Consider the following 24,989-nt stretch of genomic DNA (forward strand, 5'->3'; position numbering starts at 1 on the left):
CTCTACTTACTAGCTATATGATCTTCAACTACTTAGGAGCTCTATGCTTCAGTTTCCCCAATTGTAAAATGGGGATGATAACAGTGCTTATATCATGGAGTCATTAGGAGTATTAAATGAGTTAACACATGCAAAGCCCCTAGCTCAGTGCCTGGTACAGGGTAAACATATGTTAGCAATTGTATTGCATAATTACTTGTTTACATGTACATTGTTTCTCTTTCACTAGAATATAAGTCTATCTTAGTGCACTCTTCCCAGCAACTAAAATTGCCTAGCATGTGTGATTAATAAATATTTGTTGAATGCAGGACCTAAACTGGAATGGCAAAGAACAGATAGGAGAGAGGCTGGGTGCAGTGGCTCACACCTGTAATCTCAGCACTTCGGGAGGCCGAGTCAGGTGGATTGCCTGAGCTCAGGAGTTTGAGACCAGCCTGGCCAACATGGGGAATCCCCATCTCTACTAAAAATACAAAAAATTAGCTGGACGTGGTGGTGAGTGCCTGTAGTTTCAGCTACTCGGGAGGCTGAGGCAAGAGAATCACTTGAACCCAGCAGGTGGAGGTTGCAGTGAGCCGAGATCGTGCCACTGTACTCCAGCTTGGGTGACAGAGCAAGACTTTGTCTGAAAAAAAAAAAAAAACCAACAAACAAACAAACAAAAAATAGGAGAGAGACATGTAAAATATTATTAAAAAGAAGAAGAAAACCCTGAACTTAATTTTTTTTTTTCTGATGAGGAGGGAAGGGTATAAGATGACTCCAAGGCTTCAAGCTTAAGTAACAACTGGAAAGCTAGTGCTTTTAACAAAAATAGGAAAACCATGAACTGGAACTAATATTATTTGAATATTATTCTGATAATGAATTTTATTTTAGGTATGAGTTTGAAGTAATGGCAAAACATGCCAGTGGACATGCTAGCAGGCAGTTAATTGTAAATGCAGAATAGGAGTTCATGAGAAAAGTCCGCACTGAAGATAGGTTTGAATATCACCTGTGTCATTGTGACACTTAAATATTCGACATCCTGATATGAGCTTCCATCATCTCTAAAAAGCAACAGACTTGCAGAAGTGAATACAATGGAAAGTAAAAGACTTGAACCCTCCAATTTATTCTTCAGAGAAAGTCACTATTAGCAGTAGTGAGCCGAGATCGCACCACTGCACTCCAGCCTGGGCGACAGAGTGAGACTCCGTCTCAAAAAAAAAAAAAAAAAAAAAAAAAAAAATTAGCCGGGTATGGTGGCACAAGCCTGTAGTCATGGCTTCCCAGGAGACTGAGGCAGAAAGATTGCTTGAGCTCAGGAGTTCAAGGATATGGTGAGCTATGATGGTGCCACTGCACTCCAGCTTGGGTGATAGCGAGACCCTGTCTCAAAAAAATTATAATAAGGCCGGGTGCGGTGTAATCTCAGCACTTTGGGAGGCCAAGGAAGGCAGGTGGATCACCTGAGGTCAGGAATTCGAGACCAGCCTGACCAAAATGGTGAAACCCTGGCTCTACTAAAAATGCAAAAAATTAGCCGGGCATGGTGGCAGGCGCCTGTAATCCCAGCTACTCGGGAGGCTGAGGCAGGAGAATCCCTTCAACCCTAGAGGAGGATGTTGCAGTGAGCTGAGGTCGAGCCATTGCACTCCAGCCTGGGCAACAAGAGCACAACTCCATCTCAAAAAAAAAAAAAAAAAAGTCTTCATACTTATAGCCTTCAGTAAAATTTTGTCATTTTACTCATATAAATGTTTTGTATATTTCTTGTTAGGTTTATTCCCCTATCATTTTTTTTTCATCACTGGAATGGCATATGGGATTTTTTTTTTTGAGACAGAGTCTCACTCTGTCGCCCAGGCTGGAGTGCAGTGGCGCAATCTTGGCTCACTGCAAGCTCTGCCTCCCGGTTTCACGCCATTCTCCTGCCTCAGCCTCCCAAGTAGCTGGGACCACAGGCGCCCGCCACCATGTCTGGCTAATTTTTTTTGTATTTTTAGTAGAGACGGGGTTTCACCGTGTTAGCCAGGATGATCTAGATCTCCTGACCTCGTGATCTGCGCGCCTCGGCCTCCCAAAGTGCTGGGATTACAGGCATGAGCCACCCCGCTGTGCCTTTTTTTTTTTTTCTTAAGAGATGGGATCTCACTATTTTGACCAGGCTGGTCTTGAACTCCTGGTCTCTAATGATCCTTCTACCTCAGCCTCTCAAATTGCTGGCATTAAAATGTAAGCCACCACGCCTGGCCTCTCATATTTTCTAACTGAATGTTGTTTTTAAATAGGGGAAGTTATTCCCGTAATGTGGGAGCAGGTAAAAAATTTTAAAAGGATAAAAAGAGAAAAGAAATAAATAGGGAAATTATTGATTTAAAACTTATCAAACTTTTTTCTGTTTAATTCTAATAGGATCTCTTGATTCTCTTAGAGTGTTTATGTATCATATATAAACAGGGACATATAACTCTCTTTACAATATTTCTTTTTTTTTTTTTTTTTTTTGAGATGGAGTCTCGCTCTGTCACCCAGGATGGAGTGCAGTGGTGCAATCTCGGCTCACTGCAAGCTCCGCCTCCCGGGTTCACGCCATTCTCCTGCCTCAGCCTCCCGAGTAGATGGGACCACAGGCGCCCACCACCACGCCCAGCTAATTTTTTTGTATTCTTTTAGTAGACACGGGGTTTCACCATGTTAGCCAGGATGGTCTCCATCTCCTCACCTCATGATCCGCCCGCTTCGGCCTCCCAAAGTGCTGGGATTACAGGCGTGAGCCACCACACCCAGCCTCTCTTTACAATATTTCTAACGTTTATCTTCTTTTTTTAATTTTTTTTTTTTTTTAAGAAATGGGGTTTTGCCATGTTGCCCAGGCTGGTCTCAAAATCCTGAGCTCAAGTGATCCACCCACCGCACCCTCCTAAAGTGCTGGGATTACAAGCGTGAGCCACTGTGCCAAGCTATAACTTTTATCTTCTTTTGTCTTAATGTTTTCACTAGAATCTGCAGAGCAATACTTACTAATATTTGTAAGACAGGTGAATATTCTTGTCTTGTTCTGACTTTGAAGAGATGACACTAGTATTTCACTATTTTTGTTTGTTTGTTTTGAGATGGAGTCTTGCTTAGTTGCCCAGGCTGGAGTGCAGTGGCGCAATCTTGGCTCACTGCAAGCTCCGCCTCCCGGGTTTACGCCATTTTCCTGCCTCAGCCTCCCGAGTAGCTGGGACCACAGGCACCCGCCACCATGCCTGGCTAATTTTTTTTTGTATTTTTAGTAGAGATGGGGTTTCACCATGTTAGCCAGGATGGTCTAGATCTCCTGACCTCATGATCTGCCCGCCTCGGCCTCCCAAAGTGCTGGGATTACAGGCGTGAGCAACCGTGCCTGGCCATATTTCACTATTGAGTATGATGATTGAAATTGTTTTCTCATAGATAACTCTTTATCAAGTTGTGAATTTCTACAGTTTCTAGCCTATTGAGAATTTTTTTGTTTGTTTGGTTTTTTTTTTTTTTTTTGAAACAGGGTCTCGCTCTGTCATCCAGTGCAGCGGGGCAATCATGGCTCACTGCAGCTTTGACCTCCTGGACTCAAGTGATCCTTTCACCTCAGCCTCCCAAGTAGATGGGACTACCAGCAGACACCACCACACTCAACTAATTTATTCTTATTGTTTGTAGAGATGGAGTCTCCCTATGTCGCCTAGGCTGGTCTCGAACTCCTAGGCTCAAGCAGTCCTACTGCCTTGGCCTCCCAAAGTGGTGGGATTACAGGCATGAGCCACAGCGCCTGGCTGAGAACATATTTTTAAGATACTATAAGAACAAAGTAAATAATTCAAATAGTAGAAAAAGGTATGTGAAGAGTTGCCCATCTCTGTTCCCCTGTTCCCAAATTTCCTTGCTGACAGGCAATTCCTGTTCATTTTTATATCTCCTACCAGAGATCAATTGATCCAAAATATAAGCACATATATGAATGCTATTTTTTACACAAATAATAGAATAATATATACACTGTTCTAAGCCCTGATTTTTATTTTTTTGAGACAGAGCTTCTCTCTGTCTCCCAGGCTGGAGTGCAGTGGCGTGATCTCGGCTCACTGCAACCTCCACCTCCTGGGTTCAAGCAGTTCTCTGCCACAACCTCCCGAGTAGCTGACATTACAGGCGCCTGCCACCATGCCCGGCTAATTTTTTGTATTTTTAGTAGAGATGAGGTTTCACCATCTTGGCCAGGCTAGTCTTGAACTCCTGACCTTGTGATCCACCCACCTCAGCCTCCCAAACTGCTGGGATTACAGGCGTGAGCCACTACACCCAGCCTAAGCCCTGATTTTTTAAGTCGAGCTGTGAGTCATTTCTTTTCTTTCTTTTTTTTTTTTGAGTCAGAGTCTTATTCTGTTGCCCAGGCTGGAGTGCAGTGGCGTGATCTAGGTTCACTGCAACCTCCGCCTCCTGGGTTCAAGCGATTTGCCTGCCTCAGCCTCCCGAGTAGCTGGGACTACAGGTGCTCGCCACCACGCCCGGCTAATTTTTGTATTTTTAGTAGAGACGGGGTTACTCCATGTTGGCCAGGCTGGTCACCAAACAAACAAAAAAACAAAAATTAGCCGGGCATGGTGGCACATACCTGTAATCCCAGCTACTTGGATTGCTGAGGCAGGAGAATCGCCTGAACCCAGGAGGCGGAGGTTGTAGTGAGCCGAGATGGTGTCACTGCACTCCAGTCTGGGCAACAGAGCAAGACTCTGTCTCAAAAAAAAAAAAAAAAAAAAGCGTAAGGTAAAGTAAGGGTTCAACTGCATTCTGTAGCATCTCGATATACAGTTTTCTCTGCACCATTTGTTGAAGAGACTCTCTTTTTCCCCATTGAATATTGTTGGTACCCCCTTGTCAAAATCAATTGGGAATACGTAGTGTTTGCCTTTCCATGCCTGGCTTATTTCACTTGGCCTCATGTTCTCCAGTTCCATCTATGTTATCACAAATGACAAAATTTCCTTGTTTTTTATGGATGAATAGTATTCAGTTGCATATATATACCACATTTTCTTTATTCAGTCATCTGTTGATGGACACTTAGGGTGATTCCATAACAGGGCTATTGTGAATAGTGCTGCAAATACTGTTCTCACTCATACATGGAATCTAAAACAATTAAACTCAAAGAAGCAGAAAATAGAATGGTGTTTAACAGAGGCTGAGGGGTGGAGGAAATGGGGAGATGATGGTCAAAGGATACAAAGCCTCAATTAGGAGGGATACCTTTCTTGTAAATTTGAGATATAAGGCTGGGTGCGGTGACTTACGCCTGTAATCCCAGCCCTTCGGGAGGCTGAGACAGGTGGATCCCCTGAGGTTAGGAGTTCCAGACCAGCCTGGCCAACATGGCGAAACCCCGTCTCTACTAAAAATACAAAAATTAGCCGGGCATGGTGGCATGCGCCTGCAATCCCAGCTATTCAGGAGGCTGAGGCAGGAGAATCGCTTGAACCCGGGAGGCGGAGGTTGCAGTGAGCTGAGATCACGCCACTGCACTCCAGCCTGGGCAACAAGAGCAAAACTCTATCTCAAAAAAAAAAAATTGAGATATATTGCACACTGTAGTGAATATAGTAAATAATAATGCATTGCACATTTCAAAATTGCTAAGAGAAGCCAAGTGTGCTGGCTCACACTTGTAATCTCAACACTTTGGAAGGCTGAAGTGGGAGGAGGATCGCTTTAGGCCAGGAGTTTGAGGTTTGAGACCAGCCTGGGCAACATAGAGAGATTACGTCTCTACAAAACATAATAAAACAAAATGAAACAAAACAAAAATCACTAAGACAGTAAATTTCAAATGTTCTTACCACAAAAATGGTGAGTATCTGAGGTGCTGAATGTGTTCATTAGCCTGATTTAATTATTCTGCTTGTATTCATGAGTCATAGCATCACTTTGTACCCCATAAATATTTACAACTATAACTTGTCAATTTATAATTTAAAATATAAAAACTAAAAAAGATCAATTGACCATATATGTGAGGATTTATTTCTGGGCTCTCTAGTCTATTCCATTGGTCCATATGTGTGTCTTTATGCCAGTATCACACTCTTTTGATTACTGTAGCTTTTGTAGTAAGTTTTCAAATCTGGAAGTGTAAGTCCTCCAACTTTTTTTTCTTCTTTTTAAAGGCTGTTTTAGATAATTGAAGTCCCTTCAGATTCTACATGATTTTTTTTTTTTTTGAGACTGAGTCTCACTCTGTTGCCCATGCTAGAGTGCAGTGGTGTGATCTCAGCTCACTGCAACTCTGCCTCCTGTGTTCAAGTGATTCTCCTGCCACAGCCTCCCAAGTGGCTGGGATAACAGGCACGGGTCACCACGCCTGGCTAATTTTTTTTTTTTTTGTATTTTTATTACAGACAGGGTAATGTTGGTCCGGCCATGTTGGTCAGGCTGATCTCAAACTCCTGACCTCGTGATCCGCCTGCCTAGGCCTCCCAAAGTGCTGGGATTGCAGGCATGAGCCACTGTGCCTGGCCGATTCCACATGAATTTGAGGGTGGGTTTTCTATTTCTGCCAAAAATTGCATTGGGATTTTGATATGGATTGCATTGAATCTGTATATCATTTTGAAGTGGGTTTTTTTTCTTTTTTGAGACTAAGTCTTGCTCTATCGCCCAAGTTGGAGTGCAATGGCACAATCTCGGCTCACTGCAACCTCCACCTCCCGGGTTTAAGTGATTCTCCTGCCTCAGCCTCCTGAATACCTGGGATTACAGGCATTCACCATCATGCCCGGCTAATTTTTGTATTTTTGTCAAGATGGGGTTTCACCACGTTGTCCAGGCTGTTCTTGAATTCCTGACCTCAGGTGATCTGCCTGCCTCGGCCTCCCAACATGCTGGGATTACAGGCGTAAGCCACTGCGCCCAGACCAGAAGAGTATTTTTATCATAACAATATGAGGAGTAATTCATCATATAATGTCTTCCAATCCATGAAGACAGGATATCTTTCCATTTATTTATGTCTTCTTTAATTTCACTCAGCAATGTTTTGTAGTTTTCATTGCTAGCGTATGGAAATTCAATTAATTTTTGTGTGCTGATTTTGTATACTACAGCTTTGCTCAATTCACTTATTAGCTATAATCGTTTTTTTTGTGTAACCTTTAGGGTTTTGTACATATATACCATCATGTCATCTGTGAAAAGAGACAATCTTACTTCTCCCTTTCCAATCTAGTTAACTTTTATTTCTTTTTCTTGCTTAATTACTGGCTAAAACTTCTGCTACTATATTTAATAGGAGTGGTGAAGGTAGCCGGACACGGTGGTTCACGTCTGTAATCCCAGCACTTTGGGAGGCTGAGGCGGGCAGATCACCTGAGGTCGGGAGTTCAAGACCAGCCTGACCAACATGGAGAAACCCCGTCTCTATTAAAAATACGAAATTAGCTGGACATGGTGGTGCATGCCTGTAATCCCAGCTACTCAGGAGGCTGAGGCAGGAGAATTGCTTGAACCTGGGAGGCGGAGGTTGCAGTGAGCCGAGATTGCACCATGGCACTCCAGCCTGGCAACAAGAGCGAAACTCCATCGCAAAAAAAAAGAAAAAAAGAAGTGGTGAAGGCAGTATCTTACCTTATGAAGAAAGCTTTCAATCTTTCACCATTGTGTATGATGTTACATATGAGTTTTTCATATAGGTACTTTTTATCATGTTGAGGAAGTTCTCTTCTATTCCTAGTTTACTGTTTGCTTTTTATCATGACAGGATGTTGGATTTTGTCAAATACTTTTTCTGCATCAACTGAGATGATCATGTGGTTTTTTCCTTCATTCTATTAATGTAGTTATATTCATTGATTGATTTTCCAATGTTTAACCATTCTTGCATTCTAGGAATAAATCCCAGTTGGTTATGGTCTATTACCTTTTAATATGCTGCTGAATTTGGTTTGCTAGCATTTTGTTAAGGTTTTTGCATCAATATTCATAAAGGATATTGGTCTGTAGTTTTCTTTTCACATAGTGTCTTTCTCTGGCTTTGATATCAGTGTAATGCTGACCTCATAGAATGAGCTAGGAAGTGTTCTTTCCTCTTCAAATTTTCAGAAGACTATCAGAAAGATTAGTGTTAATTCTTGGCCAGGCACAGTGGCTCACACCTGTAATCCCAGCACTTTGGGAGGCCGAGGCGGGTGGATCACGCAGTAAAGAGTTCAAGACCAGCCTGGCTGACATGGTGAAACCCATCTCTACTAAAAATAGAAAAATTAGCTGGGTGTGGTGGTGCGTGCCTATAATTCCAGCTACTTGGGAGGCTGAAGCAGGAGAACTGCTTGAACCCGGGAGGTAGAGGTTGCAGTGAGCCGAGATCTCACCACTGCACTCCAACCTGGGAGACAGAGCAAGATTCTTGTCTCGGTAAAAAGAAAAAAAAAGGCCAGGCACAGTGGCTCACACCTGTGATCCCAGCACTTTGGGAGGCCGAGGCAGGTGGATCACAAGGTCAGGAGATGGGGACCATCCTGGCTAACACGGTGAAACCCCGTCTCTACTAAAAAATAGAAAAAATTAGCCAGGCGTGGTGGTGGGTGCCTGTAGTCCCAGCTACTCGGGAGGCTGAGGCAGGAGAATGGTGTGAACCCGGGAGGTGGAGCTTGCAATGAGCCAAGATCGTGCCACTGCACTCCAGCCTGGGCAACAGAGCGAGACTTCGTCTCAAAAAAAAAAAAAAATGATTAGTATTAATTCTTCATTAAATTTTTGGTAGAATTCACCAGTCAATCAATATGATCCTGGGCTTTTCTTTGTTGGGAGGTTTTTTATTACTGATTCAATCTCCTTACTAATTATAGAGCTTTTCAGGATTTCTAGTTCTTTATTGGTTGGTCTGGATAGATTATGTGTTTTTAGGAATTTACACATTTCAACTAGGTTATACAATTTGTTGGTGTACAGTTGTTGATAGTATTCTGTTATAATACTTCACAGTTATTATTATTTATTTTTGAGATAGGGTCTCACACTGTCACCCAGGCTGGAGTGCAGTGGGGTGATCTCAGCTCACTGCAACTTTTACCTCCTGGGTTAAAGCAATTCTTCTGCCCCAGCCTCCTGAGTAGCTGGGATTACTGGCACACACCACCATGCCTGGCTAATTTTTGTATTTTTAGTAGAGACAGCGTTTCACCATGTTGGCCAGGCTGGTCTCAAACTCCTGACCTCAAGTAATCCGCCCTGTGTTGGCTTCCCAAAGTGTTGGGATTACAGGCGTGAGACACCACACCTGGCTTACTTTACAGTTCTTTACAATTGTAACTGCCCAAGGGGTTTACCTTGCCAGCTGCCTAGACAGAGCCGATTTATCAAGACAGGGGGATTGCAATAGAGAAAGACTAATTCTTGCAGAGCCAGCTGTGGAGGAGACCGGAGTTTTATTATTACTCAAATCAGTCTCCCAGAGCATCCTGGGAGCAGGGTTTTTTTTTTTTTTTGAGACAGAGTCTTGCTCTGTCACCCAGGCTGGAGTGCAGTGGCGCCATCTTGGCTCACTGCAAGCTCCGCCTCCCGGGTTCACGCCATTCAGCTACTTTTTTGCATTTTTAGTAGAGACAGGGTTTCACCTTGTTAGCCAGGATGGTCTCCATCTCCTGACTCGGTGATCCGCCCACCTCGGCCTCCCAAAGTGCTGGGATTACAGGCATGACAAGCACAGATTTTAGGAGCAGTTTAGGTGGGTCAGAATCTTGTAGCCTCCAGCTGCATGACTCCTAAACTGTAAATTCTAATCTTGTAGCTAATGTTAGTCCTACAAAGGCAATCTAGTCCCCAGGCAAAAAGGAGGTCTGCTTTGGGAAAGGGCTGTTACCGTCTTTGTTTAAACTATAAACTATAAACTAAGTTTTTCCCAAAGTTAGTTCAGCCTGCGCCCACAAATGAACAAGGACAGCTTGGAGGTTAGAAGCAAGATGAAGTCAGTTAAGTTAGATCTCTTTCATTGTCTCAGTCATAATTTTGCAAAGGCGGTTTCAATCCCTCCCTCTGGGTTTTTAAACACCTTAATCTTAAGATGTAGGCTATGAAAAGTCGGTTTGGTAATAATGTTCCCATCTTCATTTCTGATTTTAATTATTTGGGTCTTTTCTATTTTTCTTTTTCTTTTCTCTTTTCTTTCTTTTTTTAACAGACAGGGTCTTACTCTGTTACCCAAGCTGGTCTTGAACTCCTGGACTCAAGCAGTCCTCCTGCCTCAGTTTCCCAAAGGTTGCTCTTTTTTTTCTTATTCCTTAAGGTATATATTTAGGTTATTAATTGGAGACTTTTTTTTTTTGAGATGGAGTGTCGCTCTGTCGCCTAGGCTGGAGTGCAGTCCCACAATCTCAGCTCATTGCAACCTCTACCCCCCTGCTTCAAGCCTCCTACTTCCTACCTCAGCCTCCCGAGTAGCTAGGATTATAGGCACTCACCACCACGCCCAGCTAATTTTTTGTATTTTTAATAGAGACAGCGTTTCATCCTGTTGGCCAGGCTGGTCTCGAACTCCTGACCTCAAGTGATCTGCCCATCTCGGCCTCCCAAAGTGCTGGGATTAGAGGCATGAGCCACTGCACCTGGCTGAGACATTTCTTTTTTAATGTATGTATTTACAACTACAAATTTCCCTCTTCCCACTGCTTTCACTGCATCCGGTAAGTTTTAGTATTTTGTGTTTTCATTTTAATTTGTCTCAAAGTATTTTCTCATTTCACTTGTGATTTCTTCTATTACCCACTGATTGTTTTAGAATGTGTTGTTTAATTTCCACATACTTGTGAATTTTCCAGTTTTAATTATGTTGCTTTCTAGTTTCATTTCATTGTGATCAGATCACAAAAGATTATTTCAATCTGTTTCAATTTATTGAGGCTTGTTTTGTGGCCTAACATATGGTCTTTCCTCAAAATATTCCATGTACACTTGTGAAGAATTTGTATTCTGCTATTGTTCTGCATATGTCTGTTAGGTCTAATTGGTTTATAGTTTTGTTCAAATCTTCCATTTCTACATTGACCCTTTGTCTGGTTGTATTGGCCATTATTGAAAGTGGGGTATTGAGGTCTCCAACTATTATTGTAGAAGTATTTTTCCCCTTCATTTCTGTCAATTTTTGGCTTATATATTTTGGAACTCTGTTATTAGGTGCTGCTATGATTTGGTCCCCACCAACACTCATGTTGAAATTTGATCGTCAGTGTGGCCATGTTGGGAGGTGGGGCCTAGTGTTTGGCTCATGGAGGGGGATGGAGATCCCTCTTGAATGGCTTAGTATCATTCTTATGGTAGTGAGTGAGTTCCTGCTCTGGTGAGACTGGATTAGTTCTTGCTGGAATGGATTAATTTCCATGAAAATGGGTTGTTATAAAATCAGGATGCCCCTCAACTTTTGTTTGTTCACAGGTGTCTGTTTCCACTTTGACCTTCTCTGCCATGTTATGATGTAGCATGAAACCCCTTGCCAGAAGCCAGGGCCATGCCCTTAAACTTCCCAGCCTACAAAACTGTGAGCTAAATACCTTTTTTGTTTATAAATTACTCAGTCTTGAGTATTCTGTTATAGCAACTCAAAATGGACTAAGACAGGTGTATACATGTTTATAATTGTTATATCTTCTTGCTGTATAAACCTTTTATCAATATTTAATGTCCTTTGTCTAACCTTTTTTGGTGTAAAGCCTATTTTGTCTGACAATAATGTAGTCACCACAGCTCTCTTTTGATTACTATTTGCATGCAGTATCTTTCCCAATCTTTTTACTTTCAATCTCTTTGTGTCCTTATATCTAACATGAGACTCTTATGGACAGTATATAGATGGATCTTTTTAAAAATCTAACCTGCTAATTTCTGCCTTTTACTAGGAGAGTTTAATCCATGTATACGTAATGTGAATACTGATAAAGAGGGATTTACTTTTGCCATTTATCTATTTGTTTCTTTTTTTTTTTTTGAGACGGAGTCTCGCTCTGTCACCCAGGCTGGAGTGCAGTGGTGCGGTCTCGGCTCACTGCAAACTCCACCTCCCGGGTTCACGCCATTCTCCTGCCTCAGCCTCCCGAGTAGCTGGGACTACAGGCGCCCGCCACCACGCCCGGCTAATTTTTTGTATTTTTAGTAGAGATGGGGTTTCACCATGTTAGCCAGGATGGTCTCTATCTCCTGACCTCGCGATCCGCCCGCCTCAGCCTCCCAAAGTGCTGGGATTACAGGTGTGAGCCACCGTGCCCGGCCATCTATTTGTTTCTTTATGTCTTGTATGGGTTTCGTTCCTCAGTTCTTCCATTACTGCCTTTTAAAAATTTAGTTGATTTTTTTGGTGGTGTACCATTTTGATTCCCTTCTTCTTTCCTTCTCTATATGTTAAGTTTTTTTTCTTAGTGGTTATTTCCGGTCTAGTGGCTCACACTCATAATCTCAGCACTTTGGGAGGCTGAGGTGGGAGGATCACTTGAGGCCAGCAGTTTAAGACCAGCCTGGGCAATATCATAGTGAGACCTGTCTCTAAAAAAATAAATAAAAAATATCCCTTTGTCTTTGGCTTTCAACAATTTGACTGTAATGTGTCTTGATGTGGATCTCTTTGAGTTTATCCTGCTTGGAGTTTAACTGTTGAACATGTATATTTGTGTCTTTTCTCAGATTTGAGAAGTTTTTGGCCATTATTTCTTCGAGTATTTTTTCTGGCTAGGTGTGGTGGTTCATGCCTATAATCCCAACACTTTGGGAGGCCAATGCAGGAGGATTGCTTGAGGTCAGGAATTCAAGACCAGCCTGGCCAACATAGTAAGGCCCTATCCCTACAAAAAGTTTAAAAATTATGGCTGGGCATGGTGGCTCATGCTTGTAATCACAACACTTTGGGAGGCCGAGGCAGGTGGATCACCTGAGGTCAGGAGTTCACGACCAGCCTGGCCAACATGGTAAAACCCCGTCTCTACTAAAAATACACACACACACAAAAATTAGCCGGGCGTGGTGGCAGGTGCCTGTAATCACAGCTGCTCAGGAGGCTGAGGTAGGAGAATTGCTTGAACCTGGGAGGCGGAGGTTGCAGTGAGCCAAGATTGTGCCGTTGCACTCCAGCCTGGGTAACAAGAGCGAAACTCCATCTCAAAAAAAAAAAAAATTAAAAAATTAGATATGGTGGCATATGCCTGTAGTCTCAGCTACTCAGGAGGCTGAGGCAGGAGGATCATTTTGAGCCACAGAGTTCGAGGCTGCAGTGAGCTATGATTGCACCACCACACTCCAGCCTGGGTGACAGAGTGAGACCCTGTCTCTAAAACTATATACATATACCTTCCTTCTTTTGAAACTGTATACCTATATACATATACCTACCTTCTTTTGAAACTATATACGTATATATAGTTTTAGATATAATTAAATATATGTATATATATTTCTTTTTTTTTTTTCTTTTTGAGATGGAGTCTCACTCTGTTGCCCAGGCTGGAGTGCAGTGGCATGATCTCGGCTCACTGCAACCTCCGCCCTCCAAGTTCAAGCGATTCTCCTGCCTCAGCCTCCCAAGTAGCTGGGATTACAGGCGCCTGCCACTGTGCCCAGCTAATTTTTTGTATTTTTAGTAGAGACAGGGTTTCACCATCTTGGCCAGGCTGGTCTTGAACTCCTGACCTCGTGATCCACCCGCCTTGGCCTCCCAAAGTGCTGGGATTATAGGCACGAGCCACCACGCCCAGCCTGTATATGTATATTTCTATACATACAAATAAATATTTGTATATGTATTTCTGTCTTTTTCTTTCTCTCATCTCCTTTTGATACTCCTAAAATGCATATGTTGGTATGTCTGATGATGTCCTATAGGTCGCTCAGGTTCTGTTTATTTTTCTTCATTCTTTTGCCTCGATCTTTAGAATGGATAATTTCAATTAACTCATCTTCAAGTCTGTGATCCTTTCTTCTGCCTGCTCTAATTTCTATCTCTTTATCAATATTCTCATTTTTCATACATTATTTCACTGATTTACTTTAATTTTTTGTACATGGTTTCCTTTAGCTCACTGAACATATTTAAGACAGGTGATTAGGCCAGGCGCGGTGGCTCACGCCTGTAATCCCAGCACTTTGGGAGGCCGAGGCGGGCGGATCACGAGGTCAGGAGATTGAGACCATCCTGGCTAACACGGTGAAACCCCATCTCTACTAAAAATACAAAAAATTAGCCAGGCGTGGTGGTGGGCGCCTGTAGTCCCAGCTACTCGGGAGGCTGAGGCAGGAGAATGGCATGAACCTGGGAGGCGGAGCTTGCAGTGAGCCGAGATTGTGACTCCAGCCTGGGCGACAGAGTGAGACTCTGTCTCAAAAAAAAAAAAAAGACAGGTGATTAATATCTTTGACTAGTAATTCCAATTTCTGAGCCTCCTTTGGGATGGTTTCTGTCAAATTCTGTTTTTCCTGTGGTTGGGCCATACTTTCTTTTTTCTTTTTTTTTTTTCTTTGAGACGGAGTCTTGCTCTGTAGCCCAGGCTGGAGTGCAGTGGCACGATCTTGGCTCACTGCAGCCTCTGCCTCCCAGGCTCAAGCAATTCTTCTGCCTCAGCCTCCTGAGTAGCTGGAATTACAGGCATGCGCCACCATGTCTGGCTAATTTTTGTATTTTTAGTAGAGACGAGGTTTCACCATGTTGGTCAGGCTGGTCTCGAACTTCTGACCTCGTGATCCACCCACCTCAGCCTCCCAAAGTGCTGGGATTACAGGCGTGAGCCACCGCGCCCAGCCTTACTTTCTTGTTTATTTGTATGTTTTATAATTCATTTGAGAACTGGACATTTTAAGTATTATTTTGTAGTAACTCTGGAGATCTAATTCTCCTCCTCAGGGATTGCTGAATCTTGCTTGTTGAAGGCCGGAGCTATCTGTTTGTGACTTCCACAAACTAATTTTTGCAAATTGTATATTCCTTGTTGTGTGTGGCCACTAAAGTTTCTGTTCTGTTATCTCTGAGGTCAGTCGATGACCTGACAAAGATTTCCTTAAATTTCTGGCTCTCCTTATAAGGCTACCTTCTTTTGAAAAAAGAAAAGAAAAAAAATAAATAAAATTTCTGACTTCTCAAAAGGGAAATGGCTATCAAGTTATGAAAAGACATGAAGGAAGCTTAAATGCAATTACTAACTGAAAGAAGCCAATCTGAAAAGGCTACATACTGGATGATTTCAACTATATGACATTCTGGAAAGGGCAAAACTATGGAGATGGTAAAAAGATCTGTGGTTGCCAGGGGTTGGGGGGAAGAGGGATGAATACGTGGAGTACAGAGGATTTTTAAGACAGGGAAACTATTCTGTATGATACCATAATAGTGAAAACATGTCATTATACATTTGTCAAAACCCATAGAATGTATAATACCAAGAGTGAACCTTAAAATAAACTACGGACTTTTGAATGATAGTAATGTGTCAATGTAGGCTCAACAATTATTTATTCACTTATTTATTTTAATTTAATTTAATTTTATTTTATTTTCTGAGACAGAGTCTTGCTATGTCACCCAGGCTGGAGTGCAGTGGCGCGATCTCGGCTCACTGCAAGCTCCGCCTCCCGGGTTCACGCCATTCTGCTGCCTTAGCCTCCCCAGCAGCTGGGACTACAGGCGCCTGCCGCCACGCCCGGCTAATTTTTTTGTATTTTTAGTAGAGACGGGGTTTCACCGTGTTAGCCAGGATGGTCTCAATCTCCTGACCTCGTGATCCGCCCGCCTCGGCCTCCCAAAGTGCTGGGATTACAGGCATGAGCCACCGCGCCCAGCCTCATTTTATTTTTGAGACTGAGTTTCGCTCTTGTTGCTCAGGCTGGAGTGCAATGGCGCAATCTCGGCTAACAGCAACCTCTGCCTCTGGGTTCAAGCGATTCTCCTGCCTTAGCCTCCCGAGTAGCTGGGATTACAGGCATGCGCCACCACGCTCAGCCAATTTTGTATTTTTAGTAGAGACGGGGTTTCTCCATGTTGGTCAGGCTGGTCTCGAACTCCCGACCTCAGGTGATCTGCCTGCCTCGGCCTCCCAAAGTGCTGGGATTATAGGCATGAGTCACCGCACCCGGCCAACAATTATTTATTTATTTATTTTTCAGATGGAGTCTCACTCTGTCACCCAGGCTGGAGTGCAGTGGCGTGATCTTGGCTCACTGCAACCTCCAACTCCTGGGTTCAAGCGATTCTCGTGCCTTAGCCTCCTGAGTAGCTGGGATTACAGGTGCATGCCACCATGCCCGGCTAATTTTTGTATTTTTAATGGAGACAGGGTTTACACCATGTTGGCCAGGCTAGTCTTGAACTCCTGACCTCAAGTGATCCACCCACCTCGGCTTCTAAAAGTGCTGGGATTACAGGCATGAGCCACCATGCCCGGTCAGCTCAACAATAGCACACTGTTCTTTGTTCTCTTTTTCCATTCTGATGCTAGAGTTTGATAGTAGGGGAGGTTGTGGGGTGCAGCACGGAATATATGGGAACTCTCTGTACTTTCCACTTGATTTTACTGTGAACTTAAAATTGCTCTAAAAAATAAAGTCTATTTTTGGTAGAAACAGGGTTTCATCGTGTTGCCCAGGCTAGTCTCAAACTCCTGAGCTCATGCAATCTGCCCACTTCAGCCCTGCAAAGCGCTGGAATTATTAGGCATGGGCCACTGTGCCCAACCTGGAAATATATTAATGTAAGGTTTTTTTTTTTTTTTGAGGGAGTCTCGCTCTATTGCCCAGGCTGGAGTGCAGTGGCATGATCTCGGCTCACTGTAACCTCCACCGCCCAGGTTCAAGCGATTCTCCTGCCCCAGCCTCCCGAGTAGCTGGGACTACAGGCATGCACCACCACACCTGGCCAATTTTTGTATTTTTAGTAGAGATGGGGTTTTGCCATGTTGGCCAGGCTGGTCTCGCACTCCTGACCTCAGATGATCTGCCTGCCTCAGCCTACCAGTGTGCTGGGATTACAGGCGTGAGCAACCGCACCTGGCCTATTAATGTAAGGCTGTTACACTCTCTGTGAAATAGTATAATATTTGAAGGTAGATGGTGATAGGTTAAAAATGTCTCTATAAACCTGCAAGCAACCACTAAAATAAAACAAGGAGGAATAGCTAATAACCCAACAAAGGAGATATAATGGAATAAAAGTAATATTGACTAATCCAAAAGAAGTCAGAAAAAGAGAACAAAGAGATGGGACGAATAAAAACAAGATGATAGACCCAAATCTAATTATATTAACAATCATTAAACTTAGATGTTCTTAACACCCTAATTACAGGGTAGAGATGATCAGATTGGGTAGAAAAGCAAGATTTGCCAGGTGCAGTGGTTCACACCTATAATTTCAGCACTTTGGGAGCTGAAGGCAGGTGTATTGCTTGAGCCCAGGAGTTCAAGACCAGCCTGGGCAACACAGAGACCTGTCTCTGCAAAAAGTAAAACTAGACAGGTGGCTGGGCACGGTGGCTCATGCCTGTAATCCTAGCACTTTGGGAGGCCGAGAAGAGCAGATCACCTGAGGTCAGGAATTTGAGACTAACCTGGCCAACATGGCGAAGCCCCCTCTCTACTAAAAATACAAACATTAGCCAGGTGTGGTGGCACGTGCCTGTAGTCTCAGCTACTTAGGAGGCTGAGGCAGGAGAATCGCTTGAACCCGGGAGGTGGAGGTTGCAGTGTGCCGAGATTGTGCCACTGCACTCCAGGCTGGATAACAGAGCGAGACTCTGTCTCAACAAAACAAAACAAAACATAACAAAACAAAACAGCAAAGACACAGGCCGCATGCATAATTCTAACACTTTGGGAGGCTGAGGTGAGCAGATCACTTGAGCCCAAGAGTTCGAGACCAGCCTGGGCAACATGGTGAAACCCTGTCTCTACAAAAAATACAAAAATTAGCTGGGCGTCGTGGTGCTCGCCTGTAGTGGAGAGGCTGTGGTGGGAGGATCACCTGAGCCCAGGAGGTGGAGGCTGGGGTGAGCTGTAGTCATACCACTGCACTCCAGCCTAGGGACAGAGTGAGATTCTGTCTCAAAAAATAAATGAATAAAGAAATAAAATTAATTAATAATTTTAAATTTATTTATTTTAAAATTATAAAAACAATAAATAAAAATTAAAAATGTAATATACCAAAAACCACTGAATTGTAAATTTTAAATGGTGTGTGAATTTATATCTCAGTAAAGCTGTACGATTCCATTTATATAAAACTCTTGGAAATTCAAACTAATGTATACTGATAGAAAGGAACTGTAATTCTCGCACTACCTCATTGTCTTTTTTTTTTTTTTTAAGATTATATTTGTTTTGGAGACTGGGCTCTCGCGATGTTGCCTACGCTGGACTTGAACTCCTGGGCTCAAGCGATCCTCTCCCACTCAGCCTCCAGAGTAGCTGGGACTACAGGCGGGCACCACCACACTCGGTTTGTGTTTTTGTTTATTTTTTTAAGAATTATTTTATTAAAAAAAATTATTTTTTGGTTTGTTTGTTGAGACAGAGTTTCGTTCTTGTTGCCCAAGCTGGAGCGCAATGGTGCGATTTTGGCTCATTGCAAGTTCAAGTGATTTGCGTGCCTCAGTCTCCTGAGTAGCTGTGATTACAGGCATGCGCCGCCACGCCTGGCTAATTTTGTATTTTTAGTACAGATGGGGTTTCACCATGTTGGTCAGGCTGGTCTCGAACTCCTGACCTCAGGTCATCGCACCTCTGTCTCCCAAAGTGTTGGGATTACAGGCGTGAGCCACCGCACCTGGCCTTTTTTTTTTTTTTTTGAGATGGAGTTTTGCTCTTGTCGCCCAGGCTGGAGTGCAATGGCATGATCTTGGCTCACTGCAACCTCGGCCTCCCGAGTTCAAGCGATTCTCCTGCCTCAGCCTCCCTAGCAGCTGGGATTATAGGCGCACGCCACCATACCCGGCTAATTTTTGTATTTTTAGTAGAGATGGGGTTTCATCATGTTGGTCAGGCTGGTCTCGAACTCCTGACCTCAGTTGATCCCCTCCCCCTCCCCCCATCGCCACCTCGGCCTCCCAAAGTGCTGAGATTACAGGCGTGAGCCATCGCGCCCACCCAAATTTTTTTTTTTTTTTACCTCATCGTCTTTACTTACTTTTTTTTTTCTCTCAAATACTTTCTCATGTCCTTGTCTCTTTATGTTAATATTAGTCCAAAGGAGAAAATAGGACTTGGGGATCTGGGGAACACGGAGTGGTCTCACTTTGCCAAGGGAAAGATGAGGTTTGGGGGTTCCTGGGCTAAGTAACTCGTACTAAGGTCGCGATCTAAGTAGTCCTCGATTACCTGAAGATGTAGTGTAGAAGCCTGTGACTTACAGTGAGGCTGGCCCTAGAACTTTACTTCCCAGGAGGTCTCAGGCATCGAGTGGAGACTGTGTCGACAACGGAGTGGGACTTGGTCGCAGTTCGCAGAACCTGCCTAGCCCAACTCAAGACGCCCGGGAGGCTCTGGCGTTCGAACGGCTCTGGAGAACAATCAGATTGAGAACCCCCGATCCAATCCCTAACTGCGATCTCTCTCTCCGAGTCTCCCTATCCCCCAGGAGGTTGTTTTAGAGACGGTTGTCTTATGAGCCACTCCCTGGATGGAAGGGATTTGAGGATGGGGTGAGGTGTGTGTATGTCAGGGAGATTGAGCCAGCTTTCCTGTATGTGAATCCGATGGAGGGTACCTCTCTGTCCCAGCCTCACACGTCCATGTGAAGCCCCGGAATCAACTACCCTTGGTGGAGAAGGATGTGTGTGAAGTGTCAAACGGGCTTGTGGTATAAGTTGATGGATCACTAGGCTTGCCTGTCCTTCATTTAAATTTCCAAGTGCAAGATAGTCTCCTCTGGCTCAGGGCTGGGGAGGGTTCAAGTGGCTTGCTTCATCTCGGAGTGTCCTAGAGTCTCTTTTAACCTGTCTTGAACCAAATAAGTCAGTCTCCCCTGATTCCGTAGATAAACTAAGTTGCAGAAAGTAGAGTAGATTAAAAATGGGGTCTTCTATTGAATTATTTGGGTTTCAGAAAGTTAGAGAGAGCCATTCAAGTGGATGTAAACTCAGACTTGTGGGAAGACGGTTGACACATGGAGAATGTGTTAGAAACAGTACCACTTTGAGCTGGACTCTTGTCTTGACTGTTGTTAGGACTTTCATATTGTGTGTCTAGCCCAGGAGACAGTTGACTGCCAGGCAGACTGTACCTGTGGAGAAGGATGCTTTAGGACAAGCTTGTCCAACCCGTGGCCCAACACAAATTTGTAAACTCTCTTAAAACAATTTTTTTTTGCAATTTTTTTTTTTTAGCACATCAGCATCGTTAGTGTATTTTATGTGCGGCCCAAGACAATTCTTCTTCTTCCAATGTGCAGGAAAGCCAAAAGATATGGACACCACTGCTTTAGTAGATGAGGTTGGAAGACTTTTAAGACATTGTAATACCAGGGTTAGGAGTGAATGACTCACTCAGGGGCCTTCTGGGGTGCTGTCTCGACAGCTCCAGGCCTCTCCCAGTTTCCAATCCTTTAAGCATACCTAAAGATCTCTGATTTATTTGTTTGATTTATTTATTTATTTATTTATTTATTTATTTATTTTAGACAGGTTCTCGCTCTGTCACTCAGGTTGGAGTGTTGGCCAGGCTGGTCTTGAACTCCTGACTTCAAGTGATCTGCCCTCCTCAGCTTCCCAAACTGCTGGGATTACAGGCGTGAGCCACCGTGCCCGGCCTGTCCCTAAGAGTTTTACTCTGGTTCAGCAACTGCCTAAGTTGCACTGTTGTTCTGGAAGCAGTCACTTTGAGCAGAGGTGTTGGACACTGGATGATACCTAGAGGAAGCTGGGAAAATGAGTTGCACAGACAGTAATTGTTGTAGGAATTCAGAGGGGAAATACATTTATCCAGATCAGGAAAGTCAAAGAAGGCTATTCTCGAGGAAGGTGGTGATGACTGTGCCCCTTTTCTATCGACCTTGTGTGTTTGATCCTTATGCCTATTCCTAGATGGAAAAAGAACCGGCTGATGGTCAGTGAATACCCTGGGGTGGTTTCCTACCAGAGTTAAATTATGCTCTGGACTTATTTTAGCTGTGGAACCTGTGCTAAAGAAGACTTCTAGGTGAGAGGCCTCGCCACTCAGAATTGGCTCTGTGTGGGCAGAGAGCAACCCCTAGTGGGCTTGTGGAAAGCGTACTCTGAAAGCCACTTTTCTTCTTTTTTTTTTTTCTGAGACAGGGTCTCCATCTGTCATCCAGGCTGGAGTCCAATGGTGTGATCATAGCTCACTGCAGCCTCGATCTCCCAGGCTCAAGCAATCCTCCCACCTCAGCATCCCAAGTAGCTGGGACTACAGACAGGTACGTGCCACCACGCCTGGCTAATTTTTTTTATTTTTAGTGAGATGAAGTCTCACTATATTGCCCAGGCTGGCCTCAAACTTCTGAGCTCAAGGAATCCTCCCACCTCAGCCTCCCAAAATGCTGGGATTACAGGCATGAGCCACACACCCAGCTCACTTTTCTTTATTCTGACCAAAATGAGGTGTTGTGTTTGTTTTTGCCTATGATATGGGCCTAATGTAGACCTTAGCTAATGAGACAACAGAATGGGCGATGTATCTATTTCCCCAAATCCTCAAGGTGAGAAATAAATTGATTCTCAATTTTTTTTCTGTAACCAAATATATATGATTATTTAATGCCCTTTCCTCTGTGCTCTGACACTTAAAGAAGGTACTGCTATAAGAATTAGGTCTGAAATTAGGGCAGTAGTTAAGAACCTACAGAAAGTAGAGTACTTCGGGACCTAAATTGAGGGCAAGGCATTGATGGGGTATTAATATGGGGGTATAAATATAGGAACTCATAATAAACAAGCTTCTTGGAGATCATCTCTGCCATATCATTTACTGTGAAATACTGATTCATGAAGAAATGGATGAGTATGGTGGCATTAAGACCTGTAGTTTTACTCACATAAGGTTGAAGGGGATGAGACTCCTGGTTTATCTAGCATTGTAACCATATTACAGAATTTTAGCCTTCTCCAGTAGTAGAATAGTAGAATTATTAAGAAGACATAGTAGCTTCTAACACTTAATGAGTACTGGCTATGTGAGAGAGACTAATAAGTACTACGCATACCTTCTTTCATTTAACCCTCAGGTTAAAAATTTTCTCTGGCTGGGTGCGGTGGCTCATGCCTGTGATCCCAGCACTTTGAGAGGCAGAGGCGGGTGGATCACTTGAGGCTAGGAGTTCAAGATCAGCCTGGTCAACACGGTGAAACCCTGTCTCTACTAAAAACGCAAAAATTAGCTGGGCGTGGTGGCGCATGCCTATAATTCCAGCTACTCGGGAGGCTGAGGCACAAAAATCGTTTGAACCCAGGAGGCAGAGGCTGCAGTAAGCTGAGATGCACCCCTGCACTCTAGCCCGGGTGACAGAGCAAGACTCTGCCAAAAAACAAAAAACAAAAAACGACAAAACTTTCCCAAGTTCACAAAGATTAGAGGGAGAACTGGGTTTTGCCTCCTGACTTCAGAGCCCAGACTCTTAACCATTTCTTTTTTCTTTCTTTTTTTTTTTTGAGACAAGAGTCTTGCTCTGTCACCCAGGCTGGAATGCAATGGCGTGACCTTGGCTCAGTGCAACCTCTGCCTCCTGGGCTCAAGCGATTCTCCTGCCTCAGCCTCCTGAGTAGCTGGAATTACAGGTATGTGCCACCGCGTATGGCTAATTTTTGTATTTTTAGTAGAGATGGGGTTTTGCCATGTTGGCCAGGCCGGCCTCGAACTCCTGACCTCAGGTGATCTGCCCGCCTCCGCCTCCTAAAGCGCTGGGAATACAGGCGTGAGCCACCGCGCCTAGCCCTCTTAACCATTTCTCTAGCTGAGTGTGACTTGTCTGCCTTTCTCTGCAGTATTGTGATGTCTCTGTTTTTCAGGAATGGAGGTTCCTCTGCTGGCTCTATAGCCAGAGACCCAAAGTGACAGCCATGTTTCTTGATTCAACCCTGGAAACCTTCTATGATAATTTTTAAAAATTACTAACCATTTATTGTGCACCTACAATATTTTAGTACCTTTGATACAGTAGATCCAGACCTTATGATAACAGTGTAACACAAATACCTATGTGGATGAATGGTTTTTAATCTTTTTGAGCTCACCCAAAGATTAAAAAGCCTTCTGTGAGATACTGGTGACAGCTCTGGACCTTCTTTCCAGAAAAATTCACTTATGCACATATACATAGTATTGTACACAACTTCAGAAGAGGCTTCTAGGACCTACTGAAGCCCATCCTCTAGTAGTCCACAGACTCCAGGGTAAGAACTCTTGACTTATACAACCCTTTGTAGCTGACTCTTGTATGGCATTAAGGGTATAGAGAGTGTGGGGGGCATCTTATCTTCCTCATCCTCTCCTCAGAGAGAAATGTTTAGAATAGCTCCCTACATTAACCAAGCATCTCTGAATATTCTTTCTGTCTCTCTTGTACATAGGACTACAAGGGAAGAATGCAGACAATCAAATGTGTGGTTGTAGGAGATGAGGCTATAGGTAAAACCTGCCTCCTCATCAGTTATACAACAAATGTCTTTCCTGAGGAGTATATCCCCCCACTGTCTTTGACAACTATAGCGTCCAGACATCTGTGGATGGGCAAATCATTAGCCTGAACACGTGGGACACTGCTGGCCAAGAGGAGTATGATGACTGCGAACACTCTCCTAACCCCAGACCAGTATCTTTGTTATTTGTTTTTCCACTGGGAACCCATCCTCTTATGCCAATGTGAGGCATAAGTGGCACCCAGAGGTCTCCCATCATTGCCCCAATGTGCCTGTTCTGCTGGTAGGCACTAAGAGGGACCTGTGGAGTAACCTTGAGACAGTGAAGAAGCTGCAGGAGCAGAGCCTAGTACCCACAACTCCCCAGCAAGGCACTTCCCTGGCTAAGCAGTTGGGGGCTGTGAAGTATCTGGAATATTCGGCCCTGATGCAGGATGGGGTGCATGAGGTATTTTTAGAAGCTGTCCGGGCTGTGCTTTACCCTGCTACAAAGAACACCAAGAAGTACATCCTCTTATAGCTTCTAGGTGCTACTTGGGGACGGCAACTAAGAAGTATAAGGGTGATATTCCTTTGTCAGCAGTTAAAGAGTGCCAGCATGAGCCATTGCAGAAACCCTAGACTGCAGGATATTCAGCTCTTGGAGGAACGAAGACAGACTTGTTTGTACATGGCTACTTTGAAGTTTGGTCTGACCTTTTGGAGGAAGGTTGTGTGTGTGTGTGTGTGTGTGTGTGTGTGTGTGTGTGTCTCCCTTGTCGAAGTGGTAAGAGGAGGTGCCACTCAGTGCTGTTGTTTTCTCTCCTGGCCAGGCAATGACTAAGCAGAGCAGCTTAGGACTGTTCATTGTAGACTTTTGCTTGTCTGCTTTTAAATCTAATTGGAGCTTTCCTTGCTATATTTACCACTGAGCAAGTGCCTCATGGAAGGACAAGGTTATCCGGTTTTATTTATTATTATTATTATTGTTATTATTATTTTTTTGAGATGGAGTTTCTTTCTTGTCACCCAGGCTGGAGTGCAATGACGCGATCTCGGCTCACTGCAACCTCCGCCTCCCAGGTTCAAGCGATTTTCCTGCCTCAGTCTCCTGAGTAGCTGGGATTACAGGTGCCCGCCACCATGCCCGGCTAATTCTTTTGTATTTTTAGTAGAGACAGGGTTTCACCATGTTGGCCAGGCTGGTCTTGAACTCCTGACCTCAGGTGATCCACCCACCTCAGCCTCCCAAAGTGCTGGGATTACAGGTGTAAGCCACCGTGCCCAGCTTATTTTTATTATTTTTTTGAGAGAGAATCTCACTCTGTCACCCAGGCTGGAGTGCAGTGGCACGATCTTGGCTGACTGCAACCTCCACCTCCTAAGTTTCAAGCA

At 43.9% G+C, this 24,989-nt stretch overlaps 1 pseudogene; it reads left to right on the forward strand.

The window, feature by feature from the left end:
• Nucleotides 1–18,339: 18,339 nt before the first annotated feature.
• LOC129530000 (rho-related GTP-binding protein RhoG-like) lies at nucleotides 18,340–24,357 on the forward strand (annotated as a pseudogene).
• Nucleotides 24,358–24,989: the final 632 nt, after the last annotated feature.

This window comes from Gorilla gorilla, chromosome X, assembly GCF_029281585.2.
Source record: "Gorilla gorilla gorilla isolate KB3781 chromosome X, NHGRI_mGorGor1-v2.1_pri, whole genome shotgun sequence".
Taxonomy (NCBI): domain Eukaryota; kingdom Metazoa; phylum Chordata; class Mammalia; order Primates; family Hominidae; genus Gorilla; species Gorilla gorilla.